General features: G+C 42.2%; 1 protein-coding gene and 1 long non-coding RNA gene across 6 annotated transcripts in view; one reads left to right on the top strand and one right to left on the bottom strand.

Moving 5' to 3' along the window:
• CADM1 (cell adhesion molecule 1) overlaps nucleotides 1-24,889 on the bottom strand; it is a 279,815-nt gene that overhangs the window by 149,269 nt on the left and 105,657 nt on the right. The window lies entirely within an intron of this gene.
• Nucleotides 18,274-24,889, top strand: part of LOC130294188 (uncharacterized) — a 12,020-nt gene continuing 5,404 nt past the window's right edge. The window contains exon 1 of the long non-coding RNA XR_008848424.1: nucleotides 18,274-18,731. This is a non-coding gene — a long non-coding RNA (uncharacterized LOC130294188). The remainder of the gene's footprint in view (nucleotides 18,732-24,889) is intronic.

Genomic DNA, 24,889 nt, shown 5'->3' with positions numbered 1-24,889 from the left:
GGACTGTCCCCACTGGTATCACCCTAGTTCCTAGTGCATTCTCTCCTAATAGAATGTGAATGGCAGGGGCAGTTGCATTGAGAAAACACATGTATTCCAGCAGAGACTGCACGCTATAAGAACACGGCTCATATTTTACTGCTTCTTGTTAACAGCTGAAAACATTTAGTATCATTTTCACATTACAATAAAAAAACAAAAGGCCCCTGCAGGATACCAAAGACTGTCAGCAGGACCCATCCTTAGCTGGAATCCCCCTCAAATGAGTCCTCACTGCACCCCAGGAAGAGTTAATTCAGGCTTATCCCACTCTTAAAAGAAGGTATCCAATAGGACATGCCAGTAAAAGCAAGTTGTCATTCACCACAACCGATGAAGATGCATTTGTTAAGTCCCGGGCTACGGGCTGTAATCACATGGTGGATTTTCACATTGTGATCCCCGGCAGTAACCCAGCAGGGTCTCATTAAAATTTCTTCATGAAGAATTCCACATCCCCAGAAGTCCCATTCCAGTTAACAGCGTCTTCATCCTAAACGTAGCCACGTGTCCGTGATCAACTCATTTTATGGCAATTGACACCATACACAAAAAGGAATGGTGTTCTATCCGTAAACAATTAAAACTTATTAATTATTATTATTATTGTTTGTAATCAGAAACCAAGGATTCCCAGAAAAAAACATTAAAAGCTTGCTGACCTTGAAGACCGAGGCTGATCAATATTCTTACTTGTGGTGAACTACGTAATGCAATACAAACACAGCTGTAGGAAAGCCAACTGAAATGAGGCATTATGGGAGCAACAGATCAGCAGCGAGCATCACCTGTCTATACCTTATGTCAGCAGTTGCTCTTGGGTAGTGGGGTGTGGGTATTCTTTAAAATCATAGCAATAATATAGGTTATTACTGAGGAAATGATTGGTGTTATAATCTATAAAGAAGAGGTAAAAACTAATGTTCATATAAATAACATTCCGTTTAAATATGAAGAATATGTCTCTTTTATAACTGGTATTTAAATGGTACGTATGATGGCACAGTGGGCCGCACCAGGCTGTATTCACACATCAAGGTCGTGGTGTATGTAGCCCATTTTATTTTTTTATGGACCTGTAGATGTGCTTTTATATGGTGCCCTGTTCTCTCCTTGTTGGGGAAGATGCCACTACAATATGGAACGCAAGAGAACAGGTCACATTTAAAATCAAAGTAATCAATAGGAATAGACAGGAACAGCCCAGTCGGCACACCACCGGCTCAGTGCAGAGCCAACATGTGTCAATTTAAGTCAAGACATTCCTGTATTGTTTTTCATAAAATGAACTAAAAGACCTTCAGCAACTAACAGGTGAGTTCCAGGCTACTGTAATGCATTAGGTGGTGCAGTATGGATCCATTATGAATATCTAAATTGGCCTTGTAGTCATGATTCACAGGGGTAAAGAGCACCCATACATTCCACCAATAGAACAACTTTTGTGAGAGTCCACCAGATTGGCACTGGATCATTGACATTTTTGTTATGATTATAGTCACGTTACAAGAGGTACCCCAGAGGGAAAATAATGTTTCAACTCAACTGGTGCCAGAAAGTTAAAGAGATTTGTAAATTGCTTCTATATAAAAATCTTAATCCTTCCACTACTAATCATCTGCTGCATGCTCTACAGGAAGTTGTGTAGTTCCTTCCAGTCTGACCACAGTGCTCTCTTCTGACACCTCTGTCTGTGTCAGGAACTGCCCAAAGCAGGAGAGGTTCGCTATATAGATTTGTTCCAGCTCTGGACAGTTCCTGAAACGGATTTGAAAATATTTTTTTCCCCTCCGGAATACCCCTTTAAGGTTAAAGTACAACTCACTTTCAAAATGAAACCCCCAATATAGTCTTTAAACCATTTATTATATATTTGCTTTCTTATTTCTGATCTCTGTCACTCATAATCCAAAGATGTCTATACTCATGTACTTGGTTTTATGCTTGGGGCATGACACACATTCCTTGGCCCCACGTGATAGTAAGTACCAGCTCACACTGGCTCATCCCCCCCCCCCCCCCCCCCAAATGATGTCCTGACAAATGATTATCCGGATATGGGTGTGCATTCCCCATTTTCATGAAAAGATTATTTGCAAGGATGACAAAGGTAACATGTTCTAGCATGGAAGCTCTGGCATTCTCCAAAATGGTTATTACTTATACCCTATGATCGTAAAATTGACGGTTATCACACAGGTCAGATCGTGACCCTCAAATCAACTCTATATACAGATGCCTCACAGTGCGACTACAAATACCATAAAGATAGAGAATACACGTGTAGTGTAGACGGGGCACACAACATATATGAGGGTTCTGTTAGCTGCTAAAGGGTAATCTATATATATAAAACTCAATGTGTGTTTGTATGTGTGTATGCATGTTCCAGTATCACGTCCAAACGACTAAAGATATTAACATGAAACTTGGCACACGTTACTTATATGTCAACAACAAACATAGGATAGGTGATTTAACACCCTTATCCACCCCCCCCCCCATTTGCCAGGGTCGAGGTTTTTGTTTAAAGTCCCATACAAATCTATGGGAAATTACATAACTTCCAAACGACTGGAGATATTTCGATAATACTTGGTCACATGTTACTTATATGTCCGCTTAAAATATAGGATAATTAATTTAACCCTTAACTACCCCCTTTTGTGAGGGTTGGGGTTTTTGTTTAAAGTCCCATGCAAATCAATGGGAAATGTAGGTTCACACAACTTCCGTACGGCTGGAGATATTTCAATAATACCTGGTACACATATTACTTATATGTCAAATAAAAATATATGATATTTAAATTAACCCTTAGCTACACCCTTATATAAAAGATGGCTTTTTGTTTCAAGTCACATGCAAGTAGATGGGACATCCAGTACCTTACTCCACAAGATCCACTCTGCATCTCCTGGTGAATGTGTCAGTCCAGCTTGCAAGCCACACCCCATTTCACAAAGACACACAAACTTTTTAAGCCCCATCCCTTTTATTCTCTATCCTTTTTGTGCATTTGTCTGGCTTGCAAATAACACCCAGTCCCACAAAGCCACGTCCCCTTCTATTTTCAGCTTACAATATCTTCATCACAAATCAGTCCCACCTAAGGACAGGAGAAGAGGACAGGACAGGAGGACCGGACAGGGGGACCGGATATGAGGAGGGGCATACGAGGAGGGGCATACGAGGAGGGGCATACAAAGTCAAGATACGAGGTCAAGATATGAGGATGGGTTATGAGGACGGGATATGACAATATATGGGCATGGGATATGAAGTCAAAAGCTTCCTCGTTTGTTGATTTTCCTCCCCAACAAGCATTAGGAAGTAAAAAAATGGGCAACGCCGGGTACTATAAAAGGCATTCCTACAATCCAGGTGGCTATGACCTCATTCAAAGAGTTTTCTTTATTTTCATGACTATGAAAATTGTAGATTCACACTGAAGGCATCAAAACTATTAATTAACACATGTGGAATTATAGACATAACAAAAAAGTGTGAAACAACTGAAAATTTATCATATTCTAGGCAGAAAGTGTCCCCTAAGTACAGTCACAAAAACCATCAAGATTACTCATGCCCCAGGCCCACATTAGGCTTAATGGTCGGTTGTCGACACTGTTAGACATTTCCAATGGCATGCGGCAGGGGTGTCCCCTCTCTCCATTGCTCTACGTCCTCTGCATGGAGCACCTCCTGGTGGACATCGACAGAACCCAGATGTGAGGGGACTCCCCATGCCTACACGCCATGACAAGAGTGCAGTGTTTGCCGATGACTAACTACTGTACCTGTCCTCCCCTGTTATCTCTCTCCCATCCTTGCTGTCCACGATCACTCGATTCTCCTCATTCAGCAACTATAAACTAAACATGTCCAAATGTGAGGCCCTTAATATCTCTCTCCCACCACACGTGGTGCGCCTTCTCCGAACTCTCTACCCTTTCAAATGGCAGCCCACATCCATTAAATATCTGGGGAGCCAGGCCCCGGCTGATCTATCACAGTCCTTCCACCTCAACTACCCTCCAATCCTTCACACACTGCGATCCAACATGTCTAAATGGGATAAGAAAGATTTCTCCTGGTTAGGCAGGATTAATATCTTTAAAATGAATATTCTCCCGAGATTACTCTATTTATTTTCCTGCCTCCCAGTGACCCCTCCCCGGCACTTTTTCAAGGAGCTCTAGTCCGCACAATCCAAATTGGTTTGGGCCAACAAACACCCCCGACTGGCTAAACATGTCCTGTTCAGGAAAAAAACGGGATGGGGGCCTAGCCCTCCCTGACATTCACTCTTACTATCTGGCAGCTGTCCTCACACGTGTCCTTGACTGCTTTCACTGCACAACTGACAAACAATGGTTTGCACTTGAGTCCGCACAGATCACGACCCTCGATATAGATCACGACCCTCAGACTATGACACCATACCGCCGACACTCTCTTCCATATGCCTCATGACCTCCCGATTCCTTTCGGGGAAACCTTTTATCGAATGCGACGGTCCTTTTACACCTCTTTTCCACAACCCTATTTTCACCCCGGCCCAACATTGCACTACCTTTTTGGGATGATCCAGTACCCAGTACGTCACCATCCAGTCCCTGACCTCAACCTCGGCACTAAAGAGTTTGGGAGAGATACTGGAGGATAGTTGCCCCTCACGGATCCATCAGTATCAATATATCCAATTGCAACACTTTTACTCGACTTCCAAACACACTCTTGGCCTACACAGGCAACACACCCCTTTTGAGAAACTATGTCTTTCACGGACGCCAATACCTCACGCCATAAGTGTCCTATATCCTCTCATTACTCACAATCACAGCTCCACCCCTGCCTCTTACAGAAATGGATGGGAAAAAGACATCGGATATTGAAGTGGTGTGGTCAGGTGCCACACCACTTCAATATCTTGCAAGGCACAGGAAGTAAATTTTAAGGTTCTCTCAAGGTGGTATTGGGTCCCGGCTTTGTTGGCTTCAATGTACCCGGGAACCTCGGACTTGTGCTGGAGATGCTCCTCCGGAAGAGGTACTATGGTGCACATTTGGCTCACATGCCTCTCCTTACTTGGCTTTTGGACCAGGGTTCTCTCCCTTATCTCTCGTATCACTGCAGTGACCCTCCAGCACGAGCCTGAAAAACCCTTCTGCTCTCCATATTACCCAAAGGGACTTCTAGGACTTCAGTGAAACTGATCACATTTATGCTCCTGGCGGCCAGGACCGTGATCCCGACATTATGGAAGTCGCACACGACTCCGACCATCTCGTCCTGGCTCCAGGAGATCTCCCGACTACATGGAATGGAGGAGCTGAGAGCTGACTCCCCGAGGCGAATCACCACTTACACCACGATCTGGTTGCCCTGGTTGTCATTCGAGTCCTCTCCTGACTATGCCCCACTATATCTCGCTGACTAACTAGCATAAGGAAAGAAAAGTAAAGTACCCCTTTAATATCTGTAAACGATAAGTAAAAAAAAAAAAAGCTGCCTGTATGTGTGGTCAACATATCTCTTCCTTTCTGGAGCACAGAAAAAGGGGAACATGGGACCTTCACATAGGTGGGAGATGGATGACGTGCAATGAATATTTCAGCTTGGAATAACCATTTAGGGTAGGGTCACATGTGCCGTATTTTGCTTCTGCATATTTCCCAACTTACTGAAGTCAATGGGTAGCAAATTCAGCTGCAGAAAATATGCAGAAAAAACACGGCACGCGTCACACTACTCTTAAATTGTATATGTCCTCTAACATAGGCTCGTGAAACTGTATACACAGTGCAGTAGGGCTTCAGAGTCCTACTCCAGGCATACCTGTTCTGAGAATTTATATTAATTAAAAATGGTTTTGTAACCAATCCGGGAGTCGGCCCGAACTGTTCCCGGGGTCCACTAACCTGCACTTCTCTCCCAAGCTACGTCACACTTGCTCCTACCCTCGATTGACACCACGTATGTGCCCTCAAAGAGCAGGCAGGTTGTAGCTGGAGAGAGGCATTGCAACCCTGAAGCTTAGCAGACCCCGATTCCGCACAGGTATACCTGGAGTAGTCTTGTAAACCTCTACTGCACTGTGTGTGTTTTGGGTGACAGTTGACTTTAGGTTTTATTGTGACTCTTTAGGGATAGTACAGGATTTTGGATTAGAGAAAGCTGTGCATCCCTTTCTAGTGTATACACAGGTCTCTGCTATTCTAGGGGAAATGTCTCAATCTTGAAAGCCTCTTTAACAATGAATGTTCATTATTATTATTTATTATTATTATTAATACTAGAGATGACATTAGGACATAGCAACAGCATGATCCAGGAGAGTCCATCCATCACGTGTTACCATCTTGTAGCGAATATATTCTACGTGTGATTCTACTCATCTCCCTCGCCCTCTTTGACAATCACCAGGCTGCCAGCTTTCACAAAGGTTGGACAGGAAAGGGTTTAGTGCAGAGTCCAGCACAATGCAAACTCATTAAACGCGCAGAGGAATAGGAAGTGGAGGATCCAGCTGACAGTCATTTGGCTTCAGTGTTAATGGGAGGCTGGCAGCGTCCATGCAGAGACCGAGCAAGAGGAAAAACACAAAAGGAGCCGGAGTGAAATGTGCCCAGCGCCTCTCTCCACTTAACAAGCAATCTTCACTATTCATAACAAGGAATGTCTCTGAGACGGGGGTCACTCTATAACAGCACAAAACCCGCAGCCTCTCACTGCACCAGCACAAGAGAGATGTGAGCGACAGCAAGAAGAAAGCCTCAAAACCTACCACAGTAATGGTTGGATAATAGACAGAAACAAGGAGAGCATAGTATGCCAGAGCCATGGGTACAAGATCAGCTGAAGATTCCTGTGTAAAAGTCCTATTTCCCATCAAAGAACCAAATCTCTAGATCCCTAATGCACAAAAGACTACTAGATGTTCGGCCAAGAAGCATTGGCAGAACCTCGTTATACAGAAAAATCATTGGGGTGACGCACATAGATCACCGGTCTATGACAAATACTCCAATACTATCTCCACACAGGACTAGAGCTCATATAGAGGACAAGGAGCCATAACACATATCACCTCGTGCATAGCAACCACTATCAAGTTTACAAAAAATTTATTAAAAAAATGTCCAGGTAGTGTGTACCATATTTATGACAATCCTACAAAACAAAAAGAAAAATATATATGTCGTCTTGTTGGGATTTGTAGTTTGCATGGTTCTATCAGGCTACTAGCCGCCTGCCTTTCCACAGTGTGGGCAGCACACAGTCACGTAATGGAAAATTCAGCCAAAAAGAAAAAAAAAATGTAATTTGCCGCTTCCCAATAAGCACATACAGCGGTTCCCCAGAGGCCCACTACACAGCGCATTAAAAGGTGTGTATTGTGAAGACACCAGGATAGAGTTTCAGTCCATAAAAGAATGTGAACCATGAATCAAACTGCAGAACATAAGCAATGCAATGAAGTGCATATTGTATGCCGGTGCCAACAGCAGTGGGCAGTAACTAAAAAGAATAAACTGTACTTACGGTCTAAATTAACAAGTATTGCTAATGATGTATACTGGAAATGCATTGTGAAATAGTCAGTCTGGCAGACATTTAACATCTGTGGCTCAATGGTAGAATTGAGGAATGGGCTAATAAGGCAGCGCACATGTCAGAGGTATTAAACGTTTGTATGGATATACTATAATTATAAAGTAAATAAAAGGAGCTCTACCCTGAAATTACACATCCACAGGACTGGTGCCTTCTATGTCTGAGTATGATTAATATAATACAGAACAATGGTAGCTGTGTATGATGGATGGGCATAAAGAGGTCCATTACCTACTATATTTAATTATCGCTAGAGCTTTATAATATGACAATGACATAAGAATTCTATACAACATTTCAATCAAATTTAACTTTGGATATCTACCTCCCGCACCTGAGGAATCCCCTAAAATCTCCAGAAACAATTTTGGGTGGAGTGTGCATATACTCTGACCATTTTGCTCTCCAGTTTAAGTAGGAGGGAAGTTTGCGGAGGGGGTGTGTGCACCTCAGCCAATCAGGTTCCTCAGCAGTTGAGCAACTGCAGGGGTCACATTCGGCTACAGGACAGAGTTTTCTTCGGATTACCAGGACTGTTGGTAAGTATGAATGTGGTTAGAGCAAACAATGATGCTTGTGAATGATCAACCAAAAAAATTGCTATTCAGGATACTGGTAAATGACCAGCAGAACCAAAATCACCAGTCTTGTAGACCAGGCATAGGCAACCCTTGGCACTGCAGATGCTTTGGACTTACATCTTCCATGATTCTTCGGCAGCATTTTGGCTGTAAGGCCATCATGGGAGATGTACTCAAAAACATCTGCAGTCCTGAAGGTTGTTTAGGTCTGTTGCAGATCCTTGTTGACCAATCATGGACTAGTTAACACTCATGAATGTATGAAGGCTTGTACAGAGTCGGCCATTGGACATCTCTGCTGGATCCACAAGGACTCTTTCATCCTCCTGCCTTCACAAATCATGATCATCCAGATCCATTTCCAAAAGGGTAGACATCTATAAAATATAGAATAAATAAATAAAAAATGTACCTAATAGGATTGACACAATGCCCACAGTTACTTCTTGCTTTTGAAAGACAACATCAACACATAAAAGGTGCCCATAAACATTAGATTAAAGCTGATGAAAATTTATATTTTAACCAAAGCAACTTTTTAGCCGACTGGCACAGTGCTTGCCTGAAGAGAAGTTGGGTCAGTTTAAAATTTTAGGTAATAGATATGAACAATTTTTCAAGAAAGAATGTTCTCAGAATGATCAATTAGACCTGTCAAAATATGAATGATCATATACAGCCAGTCTGGTCAAATGAAACAACCAATATGGACCAGGATGTGCATGGATACATTGGTAGACGATTGTTCTCTCCATGCCTGTTCAACTGTACCTACATTGCATGGCATTATAAAGCCCTCTGTCATGAATACAAAAAATACAACATAATCTCCAATATCTCCTAAAGAAGATATTTCCTTACACAAATGCTCAGATATTGGCACTGGCATCAATGGTGGTATGAAATGAACCACCAAAGGCTGTAAGAGGGGATCCTGGAAATGTTAAAGGGGTACTCCACTGGCCAGCATTCAGAACATTTAGTTCCAAACACTGTGTGTGTGCTGCGGGGGTCGGCCACGCCCCTCATGTCAGATCACGCCCCCTCAGTGCAAATCTATGGGAGGGGGTGAGACGATCGTCACGTCCCCTCCCATAGGCTTGCATTTAGGGGGCGTGGCCTTACAGCACAAGAGGGTGTGGTCGACCACCGCTGCACGCGCACAAAGCGTTTGGAACTAAATGTTCCGAACGCTGGCCAGTGGAGTACCCCTTTAAGCCCAGAAGAATCTAAGGTAGCTAATATCATATAAGAGTTAAAACAAGACTAAGGCAAAACTAAGGAAACTTGTCATCATGAATAAACTGCCCAGTTTACCAGCATCATGATGTAGAGCAAGAGGAGCTGCACAGATGTATACATTTTATTGCACACACACACACACACATATATATATATATATATATATATATATATATATATATATTTATTTGCTCCGTCTGGACTTAGAATATCAGCAGGTGGTCCCATTAAAGTAACAAATGCATTACATGAATGAGCAGCCATATAAATAACTGTCAATCACTGATTAGGACCACCCCCTGGACTCCTAAGCCATACATTTGAATACATTACTGTGTGGTATTTACCACAATAGAGCAGAGTTGCAATACTGCATACCATCTGTCTACAGATGTGGCGCTGTTTTAAGAAGCAACCATGGCTTTTCATGTTATGGACAAACCCATAGAGAGACACAAGATAGCTTTTTAGGACTGTCCTCTTGTTACAATTAGCCAAATAACTCATATGGTGGGCATGTTCACAGGCAACAAGATCCGAAAATCCATTTTATTTTGCCCTATGACCACAAAAGCATTAACCAGAAAACAGCAATAGCCTCTTCCTCATTTACTCCTCAGGTGAGGTTTCTATATTCATTTTGGAGACAGATGGACAAGGTTAGGATACACAGAGCCCTCATCCTCCCTCCCTCCATTTTGTTCGGAGGGCTAAACACCATCTGTTGATAATCAGTCTCATGCAGTGGGCTGCACACAGAACTATTTAAGTGATCAGCTTGCACAGCAGAGCTGACAATCAAACTCGCAACGGAAAAGCGTGTTGCGGTGCATTCATAATGAAGCTCAGAGGTTTTCTCCTATTATCAAGGTGATGAATAAAATGGCTCTTCACCATCTCCCAACACCGCCGGCCGATTCTTTTGTATGTAAAGGAGCATGGCACGGTTACTGCAGGTGGCATTCATATACAAACTTTCCCTGTACAAAAAATGGGAGCCATCTGATGGAGATATGTCGCGCATATAACAAATTCTGTTTATAGATATATTTGACATACGCGTTTCTCATTCAAGCTGACTCCAGAGGAGAAGGCAAGTGTGAGGGACAATAGGATTCATTCTATTATTCAACATAAAGTACCCTGCAAAGGAGATCGGCAAAATACACTCCCCAAAGGGCATCGCTTTTCAAGGTTTCGCATTGTACGGCATGTAAAATGATTTAACACGTTCCACGATTCTATGAAAGTTTTGGAGACAAAGAATTGAATGTTTTCTGGCTTATAATATATCTATTATCTGTCTATTGGGGAGCACTGCAGGAGCAAGAAGGGAGGTTTTGTGTGACTACTAAGATATACATAATGAACTACAGGACATCCATATATGTTCATAGTAAAAACTAACTCCGGGATCTCTGATCTTAGAAGACCGGGGGCCTCGCCATACACCGCTATTATTTTTACACTGGTAGATATAACATATTGCAGTTTATACATCTATTGTGTCGTTATGGAAATAAGCTTTTCATGCACTGATTTGGCTCGTGCTTAAACACTGCAGCTGATTTGAAAGAGCTGAGCTGCAGTGTAAAGTAAGGCGAAATGCCTTTGGGGGCAGCTTAAGAATAACCATCTCATAGTTAAAGTGCTTTTGTCGTTTGCAAAAGCTTTTTATATGATGTAGATGATACTATTATATGTATATGTGTTATATGCATTGGTTAAAAATGTGTATATTTTTGGGTGTTCCTGCAGCTATTGCCTGGCTTGTTAAACAGCCTGCTGTGTGAACCAGGGGCATGTCATGGAGCCTCAGTGCGCAGAGCCCCGCTTGTCCCCAGTGCACAGAGCCCCGCTTGTCCCCAGTGCACAGAGCCCCGCTTGTCCCCAGTGCACAGAGCCCCGCTTGTCCCCAGTGCACAGAGCCCCGCTTGTCCCCAGTGCACAGAGCCCCGCTTGTCCCCAGTGCACAGAGCCCCGCTTGTCCCCAGTGCACAGAGCCCGCTTGTCCCCAGTGCACAGAGCCCCGCTTGTCCCCAGTGCACAGAGCCCCGCTTGTCCCCAGTGCACAGAGCCCCGCTTGTCCCCAGTGAACAGAGCCCCGCTTGTCCCCAGTGCGCAGAGCCCCGCTTGTCCCCAGTGCACAGAGCCCCGCTTGTCCTCAGTGCACAGAGCCCCGCTTGTCCTCAGTGCACAGAGCCCCGCTTGTCCTCAGTGGACAGAGCCCTGCTTGTCCCTCCCAAAATTTCTGTAATTTTGTCTCTGCACAAAAACACACAGGCAATAGCTGCAGGGACAAGACAGCATTTTCCGACCAAAAATATACACAGTTTTTAATCAATGTGTATTACAAATATACATATAATTTTATCTACATTATATAGAAAGCTTTTTTTTTTTTTTTTACGACAGGTACACTTTAAAGAAAAAAAAATATAAAAATAACTAACTGGTCACGAAGCCTAACGTCATCCTGTTAACAAGGTATTAAGCTATAGCGATTACTTTAGCTGATAGAGACTTGGATTTTGTTCCTACATTTTCTGGCTGCCATAAAGCATTAAAGTAGCTTTGAAGTAAAATAAACAAAATGAACCATATAAAAGCCAAAAGGATTACAATGATCCTATGATCAGACCAGGGAGCTTTCCAAGAATAGGATGCAGAATTCTTGCTGCCGAGTCCTTATGGATTATTCCCAAGAAGAGGAGTTCACGGAAATCTGCTGTCGAGTTGTAGCGCATTCCTCTGCATATGATATATGGTGTTCCAGGAGAATGTAGTTACAGTAACCGCTGACAGTTCCTGACATGATCCAGCAATTTCCAATAGCTTCCGTATGTACTGAGTTGAATGCATTATACAGCCTCCTCATGTTTGCACCGCGTTCCCGGCACATGGTTAACAGACTTCCGCCTTATGAACTCCTGTTTTGCTAGGCATAAACTACATGATGGCATAGACCGACCGTAAATTGCAATTATGGTGTGTATTGGAGCAGGGCTGGACAATTCTCAAAAGAAAGGCAGCCAACCGGCCTAGAAATCTGAACCTAGCGCCTACATTTTTGGGTTCTTTCCTTCTGATGTTTATAAAAGCTCTTTGGGTCTGGATGCTAAAATCTTGGCTATTAGATTGGTCCAACTTGCGGTCCACATAAGGAGCTACTAGTAATAAGGTCCTATAGACATCATGAATGTAATGCCTCCCCCCTTATATGGCAAAAAACGGTTTCCGCTTTGGTGGACTTGACATGATTATTATTATAGGGTTGTCCATGCATTTGGAATGCATAGCCGCTGTTATAGCTGCTGGGATTAGAGAAGCTGAGATGAGAGGTTTACTTGTTACAGTAAGTGGTCTACCTTACATTAGTACAGTATAGTAACTAAACCATGACTATGAGAAATAAAATAAAATAAAAAAATGATGAATTAATAAACTTAGCGAGACAAGAGAAAAAAAAACATACGTACCTGTATATAACAGTGTGAAGCAGCAAGACAAAAAAAAAAGTACCAAGAGCAGTGTTTCCTAACTAAGGTGCCTTCAGCTGTTGCAAAACTACCACTTTCAGCATGCCTGGACAGCCTTCGGTTTTGCAACAGCCTAAGGCACCTTGGTTGGGAAACATTGCCGAAGAGGCCACATGTGGTCCACAATGTCTTTCTATGGAGCTATGAACTATTAGGGCACAGTTCTCTTCTATATATGTGGGAGTCCCAGTAGTGCCTGTTCATATACCATAAATGTCTTCGATGGAACTACCTCTGTTTTAATCCCCTTGGGTGTAGTACACATTCTGAAATGCAGGCCAGGAAAAGTAACGTATTCTTTGACCTTAGCACAGCATGCTATCAGTGATTCAAGGGTCCAATACCGACTTGCTAATATGTTGTCCATACATGTATCCTTATAGAATGGCAAGAAAATGACAACTTTTTACCAACACAAGCTTAGGCTTCTATTTAGAAATTTGTCTGATGGTACCACTAAAACTAGGGTAACATTATATATGAACACAAAGGATACAGCAGAGGTCCCCAAACATTCTGTACCTTGTGAGTCACATTCAACACTGGCCAAAAGACAACATGTGGCCCACAATACCTTCCTTTGGAGCCATCAACCATTAGGACCCTGACAGTTAAACATTGTTCTCTCCTATAAACTACAATGGAGAAAGCTGTGAGCATGTGCAGTCCTTGGTTCCTCTTCTCTAGGCGGTGCTGAACTGTCTTTGTCCCAGTGTCTTCGTCCCAGTGGTGCCTGTTCATACATCAACAATGTCTTAATGTGGCCCTTGAGTGTAGTACAAGGTCTGCAATGGTTATGAAACAGCTACTTTCCAGTGCATACGGACATAACTCAGTTCTCCTGTGGCAAGCAGCATCACATGGGGGTCAAGAGTCACTGGTTAGGGACCACTGGGTTAAAGCTTTTAATGTTAAAGGCAACATGTTATCACTGGCTGAACCACAAGTCGTCAGGTTGGTTCCCGGAGGTATCTTGATGCCCACTGGCTTTGATCTATAAATCTCTATCTTTATCCAAACAATTGAAGCTGGTAGGGCAGGAAGAAGCCACCAGGGACTGCCTCCATGACTTAGGTTTTCGGAAGCATGAAAGGGAAGACCGGTTCCCTTTAAAGGTTACTCCAGTGGAAAACAATTATTTTCTAATCAACTGGTGCCAGAAAGTTAAACAGATTTGTAAATTACTTCTATGTAAAAATCTTAATCCTTCTAGTACATATCAGCTGCTATATATCCAAAGGAAGTTGTATAGTTCTTTTCTGTCTGACCACAGTGCTCTCTGCTGCCACCTCTGCTCTGTCCATGTCAGGAACTGTCCAGGGCAGGAGTAAATCCTCATAGCAAACCTATCCTGCTCAGCACAGTTCCTGACATGGACAGAGGTATCAGCAGAGAGCACTGTGGTCAGACAGAAAATAACTATACAACTTCCTCTGTAGTCTACAGCATGTGATAAGTACTGGAAGGATTAAGATTTTTAAATAGAAATAATTTACAAATCTGTATAACTTTTTGGCACCAGTTGATAAAAAAAAAAAAAAAGTTTTCCACCGGAGTACCCCTTTAAAGATGTTTATAGTGTACCTAGAAAACAGAAATGCGTATAGCTGTCTAAAACCATCCAATGGAGTGAGAAGAGAAGCAGCACGGGTCTGGGCTTCTTCTTTAACCTTCCGCAGAGATGACCTTGCTCTAGTCTTTATATATTCCATCCCGTGCACTTAATATTTTTCCTGCGATCTCCGTAATATATAAAACCTGACCTTTAGTGTCAATAGCTCCCTGTATCCTTGGCTCATCCTCTTCATCATCTCATGTCACATTTATATACTCCACTACATACAATCATAATGTGTTTGTCTTGGGATTGTCAAAGACAAATGGCTGAGAAACAAAACCCAAAGAGAGTCGGATCTGGCAAGAAATGTAAAAATAAATAAATAAAGGAGACCATAAAAGCATGGCTGCTTTGTTCCAAAAACGGTTTCCCGTTGTGTCCATAGGTTATTTCTGGTATAACAGTTCAGCCTTCAATGGAGATGAGCTGCAATACCACAAACTACCTAAGGACACGTGTGGCACTGTTCTCAGAATAGGTGACAAATTTTACTAATCCAGTAGAGTCAAAAAAGACTAAAAATACTTCTGACTAAATAAAGATCACATTTTTTCTTCTCATAGGTCCTTGTTTAGTCAGAGCAGTGTTTCCCAACCAGTGTGCCTCCAGCTGGTGCAAAACTACAACTCCCAACATGCCCGGACAGCCTTTGGCTGTCCGGGCACGCTGGGAGTTGTAGTTTTGCAACAGCTGTAGGCACACTGGTTGGGAAACACTGCTTTAGATATTTTATTTGACTACTGTAATATTACCTCTTGCAAGAGAATGGAGGTGTCAGGCCTCGTTCAAGTACAGTTGCGTTAACTTGCATTTACGGACAGATTCTGAATTAGAATCTGCATGGTAGTTCACAAGGCTTGGACTTTGTTGTACTGGATTTTAAATCTGCATTGAAGAATTTTTTTTTACATGAATTCTGCATCAGATTTGGCTTCTATGTGGTCAAATCATTGACATAAATCCGGGGGTATACTTTAAATTTCTGCTGCCAGTTCTGTGGCTCCCAGTAAACCACAGGGAACCCATTAAAAATGATAAAAATAGAACAAGTTTAACTTCTTATTATTTGCACTGTCATTTGTCTATTGGTGGGATGACTAACCTTTATTAAGAAATAGGCCCATTACCTTAGACCCATTACCTTAAAGGGGTACTCCACTGGCCAGTGTTCCAGCTGCGCCCCCTCAAGACTTCACAGCCAAGCCCCCTCAATGCAAGTCTATGGGAGGGGGCATGATGCCCCCCAAGCCCCTCCCATAGACTTGCATTGAGGGGGCGTGGCCTGACTTCACAAGGGGGTGTGGCCGACCCCCACAGCGCATGCACAGTGTTCTGAACTAAATGTTCCAAACACAGCCGGAACACTGGCCAGTGCAATACCCCTTTAAATGGGCACTGTCAGAATCAAAAACCTTTTATAAGAGCGAGTGAGGGTGGGACTAGCACTCCTCTGTGCTCACCCCTGTCATATCAGACTGCATCATAGAGAAGGGGATTACAGAGAATCCTGCAGCGATTGGATGAAGAGACACAGCACAGCAGACTCTGAGTGCTCAGTGTTTGTCTAGGTTACGCCCCTTCTTGAGAAGTGGATGTCATAATGAGAAAGCAACAGAGTTGAGGGATTCATTAGCTAAATACAGAAGCTAGATATATTTATAAAAGACATGTAAATATGCATGACTTAGTGAGTAACATATAGAAGCATTATTATTATAGACACAGGTACACTTTAATAAATGAGGCAAGTTTTAACTCTCCCTCCTGCCCTATGACTATTTATTGCACATCTGTGTGCCACCCAATGGCTGCTATTCAGTGCCTCTTTACATGTAACATGCCCTGTCATTCAAGCTCACAGCCTACAGTAGCATATCCTCCTGATCTCATTCCTCTCTGATGCTGCACCAGAAAGAAGCTGCCGCCTGTTTGTGACAATGTAAATGATATCACGTTTGTCAGCCTCCAGACGATGCAGGTATCTAGGAACAATGATGCCCGAGGTGTCACCTCTATCACAAGGCTTCATTACCGCATTGATGGCTTTTCCCAGAATCCATTGAGCTGCAGGTATGGATCGTGCTCCCATCCTCCCAAACACAGAGAAAAAGCAGGGGGACGAGACAACTGCAGAAAATGACAACTGAAGAAATTCCTCTTTAAAGCCTTTTTCATGTTTTTTTTTAACACATTTAGGCAAGAAAAATAAAAAGGAACAAGAAATGTATCATTATTGAGTAAAGTCTTTAAAGGGGTAGTCCAGTGGTGAAAAACGTATGCCCTATCCTAAGGATAGGTTTCAGATTGCAGGAGGTCCGACCGCTGGGGCCCCCCCCAAGACCTCCTGTACGGGACCCCGGCTCACTGGCCAGATAGCGGGTGTCGACCACCGCAGGAAGCAGCAGCTGACAAGCCACCTCAATACATCGCTATGGCAGAGCCGGAGATTGCCGAAGGCAGCGCTCTGGCTCTGCCATAGAGTTGTATTGAGGGGGCGTGTTGGCCGCCACTTCGTTCGAGTGGTCAACAAGCCCCCTCCCGCGGGCTGCCGGGGTCCTGTACAGGAGATCGTGGGGGACCCCAGCGGTCGGACCCCCCGCGATCTTAAACTTATCCCCTATCTTTAGGATAGGGGATACGTTTTTCAGCACTGGACTACTCCTTTAAAGGGGTACTTCGGTGAAAAACTTTATATATATATATATATATATATATATATATATATATATATATAAATTTTTTTATATATATTTTTTAAATATTTAAATATTTGTTAAAAATATTTCTCAATCTAAATTCACCTATTTTTTGAGTGTGGGAGGTAACCTAAGTACCCAGAGAAAACCCAGGCAAACAAGAAGAGAATATACAAATTCCTTGCAGATGCTGTCCTTGGTCAGACAATATCTAAATACAGTATGAATGAGCTCTTACATGCTAGGCCAGAATCAGAAGCCAAGTGAACTTTTGGTATGTTTTTGGAGTGTGGGTGGAGACCAGAGTAACCAGACGGAACACACATAGGTGTAGCATACAATTCTGTGCAGATTCAAAGCTCAGGACCCTGGGGCTACAAGGTGATCCAATGATCACTATATACCATCGAAACTGCAACGCATACATCCTCATATACCCCTATGCATGCAGAGTCGGGATGTATACAGTATGCATTGCAGCGCTGGGGGGTATAATGGAGATATATACAGTATGCATTGCAATTTCAGGGGGTATATGAGGATGTATACCAACACTGCAATGCATACTGTATACATCGCAATATACCCCCCTGCAGTGCAATGCATACTGTATACATTGCAATATACCCCCTGCAGTGCAATGCATACTGTATACATCGCAATATACCCCCTGAAGTGCAATGCATACTGTATACATCGCAATATACCCCCTGCAGTGCAATGCATACATCCCGATTTACCCCTGAATCTGCAATGCATACTGTATACACATCCGCATATGCGCCCCCCCTCCCAGCAAAGCTGCAGAGCATACTGTATAAATCCCTATATACCTCCAAGCACTGCTATGTATACTGTACATATCTGTAGCTGACAAATCAGTCTTATCCAACGTTAAGCTTGACACAAATATAACAGTGTTGGACACAACCTGCGCACACTGTATGGAGGCAGCACATCTTGTTCCAGGTGGAAGATTAGCGGGTAGAAAATTCAATGCTTTTAAGGCCAAAGTTGAAAAACCAGAAATGCAGCGATGTGTGGGCAGCAGAGACAGACCACAGGAAAAGTACAGCTAAATTGTAATCTCCCCTTAAGTTACTATGGAAACGGAGGAATCCTGCATCATAGGCACACAGTGTTTGCACTGCAGGAATCAGGCGCGTCTCTCGGCCGATACAATCAGTAACATTACTGGGATTATCTGACACAGACAGAGATCAAATCTCCCTCCACGCAGGGCTGGGTGAGAGTAAACATAAGAGGATGGGCTCCTCCGCTTCCCACACGGATTACTAAATCCGAACGCTATAATAACAGGGGGCACAGGTACAGGAATCTGCATATTCATCCAGGACATAGGCCGGCACAGTGACTTCAGCACAATGCTACGCAGGTATAACACAGAGCCGCCAATAAAATGCTCATGATCTTGTTCAATTTTATAATCCTCCTAGTTCACTGCCCCCATCATGATAAACCACCCCCTGCTTTTAATTTTATTATTTTTTTAGTTTTCTACCTTGATATTGCTCTATATTTTCTGCTCAATCAGATTCACAGACTGGAAAGGGGCGTTACCCAGCAGACATGACCTCATCTGAAACCCTGCAGGAAAGAACTTCCTTCCTCACTCTGCTACACACAGCAAAGAGCAGTTCAGTGTGAGATAAGCCATGATTGGCTAAGGCTGCACACACACACCCTCAGCCAGGCCAGCAGGAGTCCAAAGTCTGTGCAAGAGATGGAGGGGAAATGTGCTCTGGACAAGTAGGAAGACACCTAGTGGCAGTTTTATTTTTATTAATTTTTTTTTTTTTTTAAACACAAAGAAAACATAGAAAACTTCATTTATAAAAAAAAATAAAAATAAAATAAAAATAAGTACATAAAAAATATTTTTTATTTGCCATAAGCGCAATAGCAAAACATTTTTTAATTACAGTGCCCATTTATAGGGGGTAATCATCCATCAGCAGCATTGCCTTGTTCAGCATAGATATAAACAGAAGATCCTACACATACTGTAGAGCAGTATCATCCAAACTATGGCTCTTTAGCTGTTGCCAAACTACAGCACCAACAACAGCTGCTGGGAGTTGTAGTTTTGCAGTAGCCGCAGAGCCTCAAGTTGAGAACGCTGCTGTAGTATGGTCAACTTTGAATTTCCCTTGTACAAGCTCCAGGCTGTAATCGGCAATCTGTAGTCTGATGACAGACCCGTATAACAATGGAATGGGTGGTGTGGTGGCCTAGTGGTTAGCCTTGTTGTCTGGCAGCACTGTTAAGCCCAACATCAACTGGATTCAAACCTGTTAAGCCCAACATCAACATGTAGCATGCACATTCTCCAGTATTTGCTTGAGTTTTCACCAAGCATTCCGGTTTCCTCCCAAACTCTGAAAAAATACTGATATGTTAGTTGGTGCGCTATGGCATTGGCCATACTGTGTTTTTGACATAGTCCTGCAGCCTTTTCTTTACCAGACACCGATTTATACATTTTGTGGTGGTTGTGCCAAGTAGTGCAAGTAGCTCAGGTCCATTCAAGTAGCTCAGGTCCACAGTAAGCTGCAGTAACCGGCATAGCCACTAAAATGGTATAGTGCTGGGCCGGGTAAACAGCTAAATGCCAGAGCATTGCCCCTTCAATCAGTAGGGTGCCAGGAGGAGGTCCCTACTGATATAAAACTGATACTCTGACCTAAATATAGGCCATCAATATCAAACTTGAAATGTGTGCTAATGGTAACCAGACCCAACCTAAGCTAATGGTAATCGGACCCAACCTAAGCTAATGGTAATCGGACCCAACCTAAGCTAATGGTAACCGGACCCAACCTAAGCTAATGGTAACCGGACCCAACCTAAGCTAATGGTAACCGGACCCAACCTAAGCTAATGGTAACCGGACCCAACCTAAGCTAATGGTAACCGGACCCAACCTAAGCTAATGGTAACCGGACCAAGCCTAAGCTAATGGTAACCAGACCCAACCTAAGCTAATGGTAACCGGATTTAACCTAAGCTAATGGTGACCAGGCCTAACACAAAAATAATTTCCAGCACATATTTCCAGATCCTAGATGTCCAACCTGTGGCCCTCCAGCTGTTGCAAAACTAAAACTCCCAGCATGCTGTCCGGGCATGCTGAGAGCTGTAGTTTTGCAACATCTGGAGGGCCACGGGTTGGACACCTAGGTTCAAGTTAACAAAGATTCCAAATCTCTAAGGCAGCTGTAGGGTTAAACAAGCATTACTCATAAGGGACAAAGGTCCGGCTAATTCCCAGAGCTTCTGGAGTGGAGGGGGAAAGCTCGCAGCCCCTCGTTAACAGCTCGCCCTTCATTAATAAGCTAATTGCTAGTTATATAATCACGATTACTTCCCATCCACTTCACCATGCTTAAAGGGCCCGCACGGGCCTGTATGGCTGTCACGGTGGTGAACTATACAGTCAGAGTAGTCTAAGAGGACATATAGGAGTCCAGGCAGGCCCTGTAGGTTTTTGTTTTCTCCAACAAAATTTGTTGCATATCGTAAATACTGCAAACCAAACCGAACTGATGAAAACATTTTTATATGTTGATTCTGCAACTTGTTTTTATAAAAAAAAAATGTAATTAAAAAAAACAAAGTCGAATTTTAGCATCTCAAAATAAAAACACAAAAAAGTATATGTAAAATCAAGCAGTTTGTTTCCATGGTGGATTCTTGTTGCGACGACATTCTGAACACCAGCCTGAGGCCATGCTCACATGGAGCAAATTGTGCAGAATGTCCACACGAAAAACATGCGCGGCACAAATAAATGATTCGGCAGGTGCTAGGACCACTCGGAAATGCCGTCTTATCGACGGCAACGCATTTCCGAGCAAAACGCCAGAATCAAGAAACATCTGCCACAGAAATTTCACTGTGTGAACAGTGCAGCAGAATCACATAGTATTTAATGGAACTTTGCTGAAGCGGAATGTCCGTGTGAAATATTCCGGCTGAATTCATTGTTGGGGGCTCAGTCCATTTGGAGGACCAGTGACCCAGGCCTAATCTGTAGTGTACACACTGCTATACACATGGGAGTATGCTCTGCATATACCACCATGTGTATAGCGAGCAGGCGGGATTGGAGTAAACACCCTGCGGTAGTGGGCGGGAATTGCCAGAAATCTAGGAGCGGGATTAAAGGGGTATTAAAAAAAATAATAACTTTTATTTATTTATATAATAATATATATATATATATATATATATATATATATATATATATATATATATATATATATATATATATATATAATATAATATAATATATATATATATAATAATATATATATATATAATAATATATATATATATATATATATATATATAATATATATATATATATATATATATAATAATATTATATATATATATATAATATAAATATATATATATAATAATATATATATATATAATATAAATATATATATATATATATATATAATAATATATATATATATATATATATATATATATAATAATAATAATAATAATAATTATAATAATAATAATAATATATATATATATATATATATATATATATATATATATATATATATATATATCTCAACTGGCTCCGGAAAGTTAAACTGATTTGTAAATTACTTCTATAAAAAAAAATAAAAATTACTTAATCCTACCAGTACTTACTTATCAGCTGCTAAAGTTGAGTTATTCTTTTCTGTCTGACAACAATGCTCTCTGCTGACACCTGTCTGTCTCAGGAACTGTCCAGAACAGGAGAGGTTTGTTATGGGGATTTGCTCCTACTCTGGACAGTTCCTGAGACATACAAAGGTGTCAGCAGAGAGCACTGTTGTCAAACAGAAAAGAACAACTCAACTTCTGCAGCTGATAAGTACCGGTAGGATTAATATATTTTAATAGAAGTAATTTACAAATGTGTTTAACTTTCTGGAGCCAGTTGATATGAACAAAAAAAAAAAAAAAAATGTTTTTCACTGGAGCACACCTTTTAAAAAAATTAAAAATAAATAAAAAAAAGTAGTAGTCCTGTGCCGGGTTCAACTCTGGTGCAATTCCTGTTATTCCCTCTGAAAATACTTGCATAAATTGACAACAGGCTTTACCTTTCCCATTGCCATCAGGGTGTGTCCCTACAGTCTGGTACTGTCTAGAGATGAGCGAACTTACAGTAAATTTGATTCGTCACGAATTTCTCGGCTCGGCAGTTGATGACTTATGCTGCATAAATTAGTTCAGCTTCCAGGTGCTCCCATGGGCTGGAAAAGGTGGAGACAGTCCTAGGAGACTCTTTCCTAGGACTGTATCCACCTTTTCCAACCCACCGGAGCACCTGAAAGCTGAACTCATTTATGCCGCATAAGTCATCAACTGCCGAGCCGAGACGTTCGTGACGAATCGAATTTACTGTAAGTTCGCTCATCTCTAGTACTGTCCATTAAGTGCTGACGGATCGTATAGAAAAAAATAAAAATAAAAAATAGCTGAGCAATCATATCATAGGATGAGACAATAAAAAGATCATCTGCACAATTTCCACATACTCGGAAGGCAGACGTCTTAATGACAAGGTCAATGTCCTGCCTGTTCACGGACTCATTAATAACTCCTTACAAGTCTGTCTACAAAAAGAAAAGTATAGATGACTTGACGTCTTTGGAGCACACCAGCTATTCTCGAAATATGACAGTAACACGACTGCAGAACTAATTAGATATTCAGAGGTATTTTCCTCAAAGGGCCTTTCTGATCTCTCAGGAGATAAATAAGATGGAGTGCTGAGTTATTCTGTGGGATTAGCCTTCAATATCAAACTAACATTTAACATTTGCACTGTAGCACGTATAGAACAGTTGTCTCAGACAAGCTGCTCGGCACCAGAACAAGCTGCTTATGGCTTAGCTCCCGGTATAGCGCACACAGAGGGATGGATTTAGAAATGGGTCTTTTGATGTCCCGTTTAGTTTATTTGTTTTAGGCATCATATACGCGGAAGCTTTGTTCTGCAATTCTTCAATGAGATTTCTTCTTCTTCGTCTGCTTCTTTAGAGCAAAGCTTTAAAGGTTTTATTAGGAAGGTGCGTGGCTGACAATTCCCTAAGACCGGAATCACGCGGATGGCCCGAGTCTATAGCAGGATATAGTAGATCCAATTCTGCAAGGAGAACAGATCGTTCACTTTTTAAATAAAGATCAAGAAATGGACTAGGGTGAAGCTTAAATAGGCACGTACTTTGCTCTAGCTCAGCGGTCTTCAAACTGTGGCCCTCCAGCCGTAGCAAAACTACAACTCCCAGCATGCCCGGACAGCCAACGGCTGTCCGGGCATGCTGGGAATTGTAGTTTTGCAACAACTGGAAGGCCACAGTTTGAAGACCATTGCTCTAGCTCAATCCAATACCTTTCTTTAACCCCTTAAAGGGGTACTCCACCCCTAGACATCTTATCACCTATCCAAAGGGGATAAGATGTCAGATCACCACGGTCCTGCTGCTGGGGACCCCCGGGATCGCCGCTGCGGCACCACACTATTAGAGACAGAGAGAGTTCGCTCTGTGCGTAATGACGGGCGATACAGGGGACTGAGCAGAGTGATGTCATGGCTCCGCCCCTCGTGACATCACGGCTTACCCCCTTAATGCAAGTCTATTGCAGGGGTGTGATGACCGCCACGCCCCCTCCCATAGACTCGTATTAAGGGGGTGGGCCGTGACATCACGGGGGCGGAGCCGTGACGTAACGATGCTCCGGCCCCTTTATTGCCTGTCATTACGTGCAGAGCGAACTTGCCGCAGCGGCGATCCCGAGGGTCCCCAGCAGCGGGACCGTGGCGATCTGCTGACATCTTATCCCCTATCCTTTGGATAGGGGATAAGCTGTCTAGGGGTGGAGTACCCCTTTAAGGACCGAACATTCTTCCGTTTTTTTGCACCTTCGTTTTTTCCTCCTTACGTTTTAAAAATCATAACCCTTTCAATTTTGCACCTAAAAATCCATATGATGGCTTATTTTTTGCGCCACCAATTCTACTTTGTAATGAAATCAGTCTTTTTACCCAAAAATATATGGGGACACAAAAAAATATATTTGATATTATATATATATATATATACGCAGTACATTTATCGGTAAAACTGACACTTTCTCGGTAAAACTGACACTTTCTCTTTATTCTGTAGGTCCATACGATTAAAATGATACCCTACTTATATAGGTTTGAATTTGTCTTCTGGGAAAAAAACAACTACATGCACGAAAATGTATATGTTTAAAATTGTCTATAACATTTTTATTTTTCCGCTTATGAGGGCTTAATTTTTGCTGTACCATTTTTGTATTGATCTGACTTTTTGATCGCTTTTTATCATGATATAAAAAGTGACCAAAAATACGCTATTTTAGACTTTGGAATTTTTTTGCGCATACGCCAACTGTACGGTTTAACTAATATATTTTTATAGTTCGGACATTTACGCACGGGGCACTACCACATGTTTATTTTTATTATGGTTACATATTTTTTAT

Source organism: Hyla sarda, chromosome 10 (assembly GCF_029499605.1).
Source record: "Hyla sarda isolate aHylSar1 chromosome 10, aHylSar1.hap1, whole genome shotgun sequence".
NCBI lineage: Eukaryota > Metazoa > Chordata > Amphibia > Anura > Hylidae > Hyla > Hyla sarda.
This window is presented reverse-complemented; position numbering and strand designations above follow the sequence as displayed.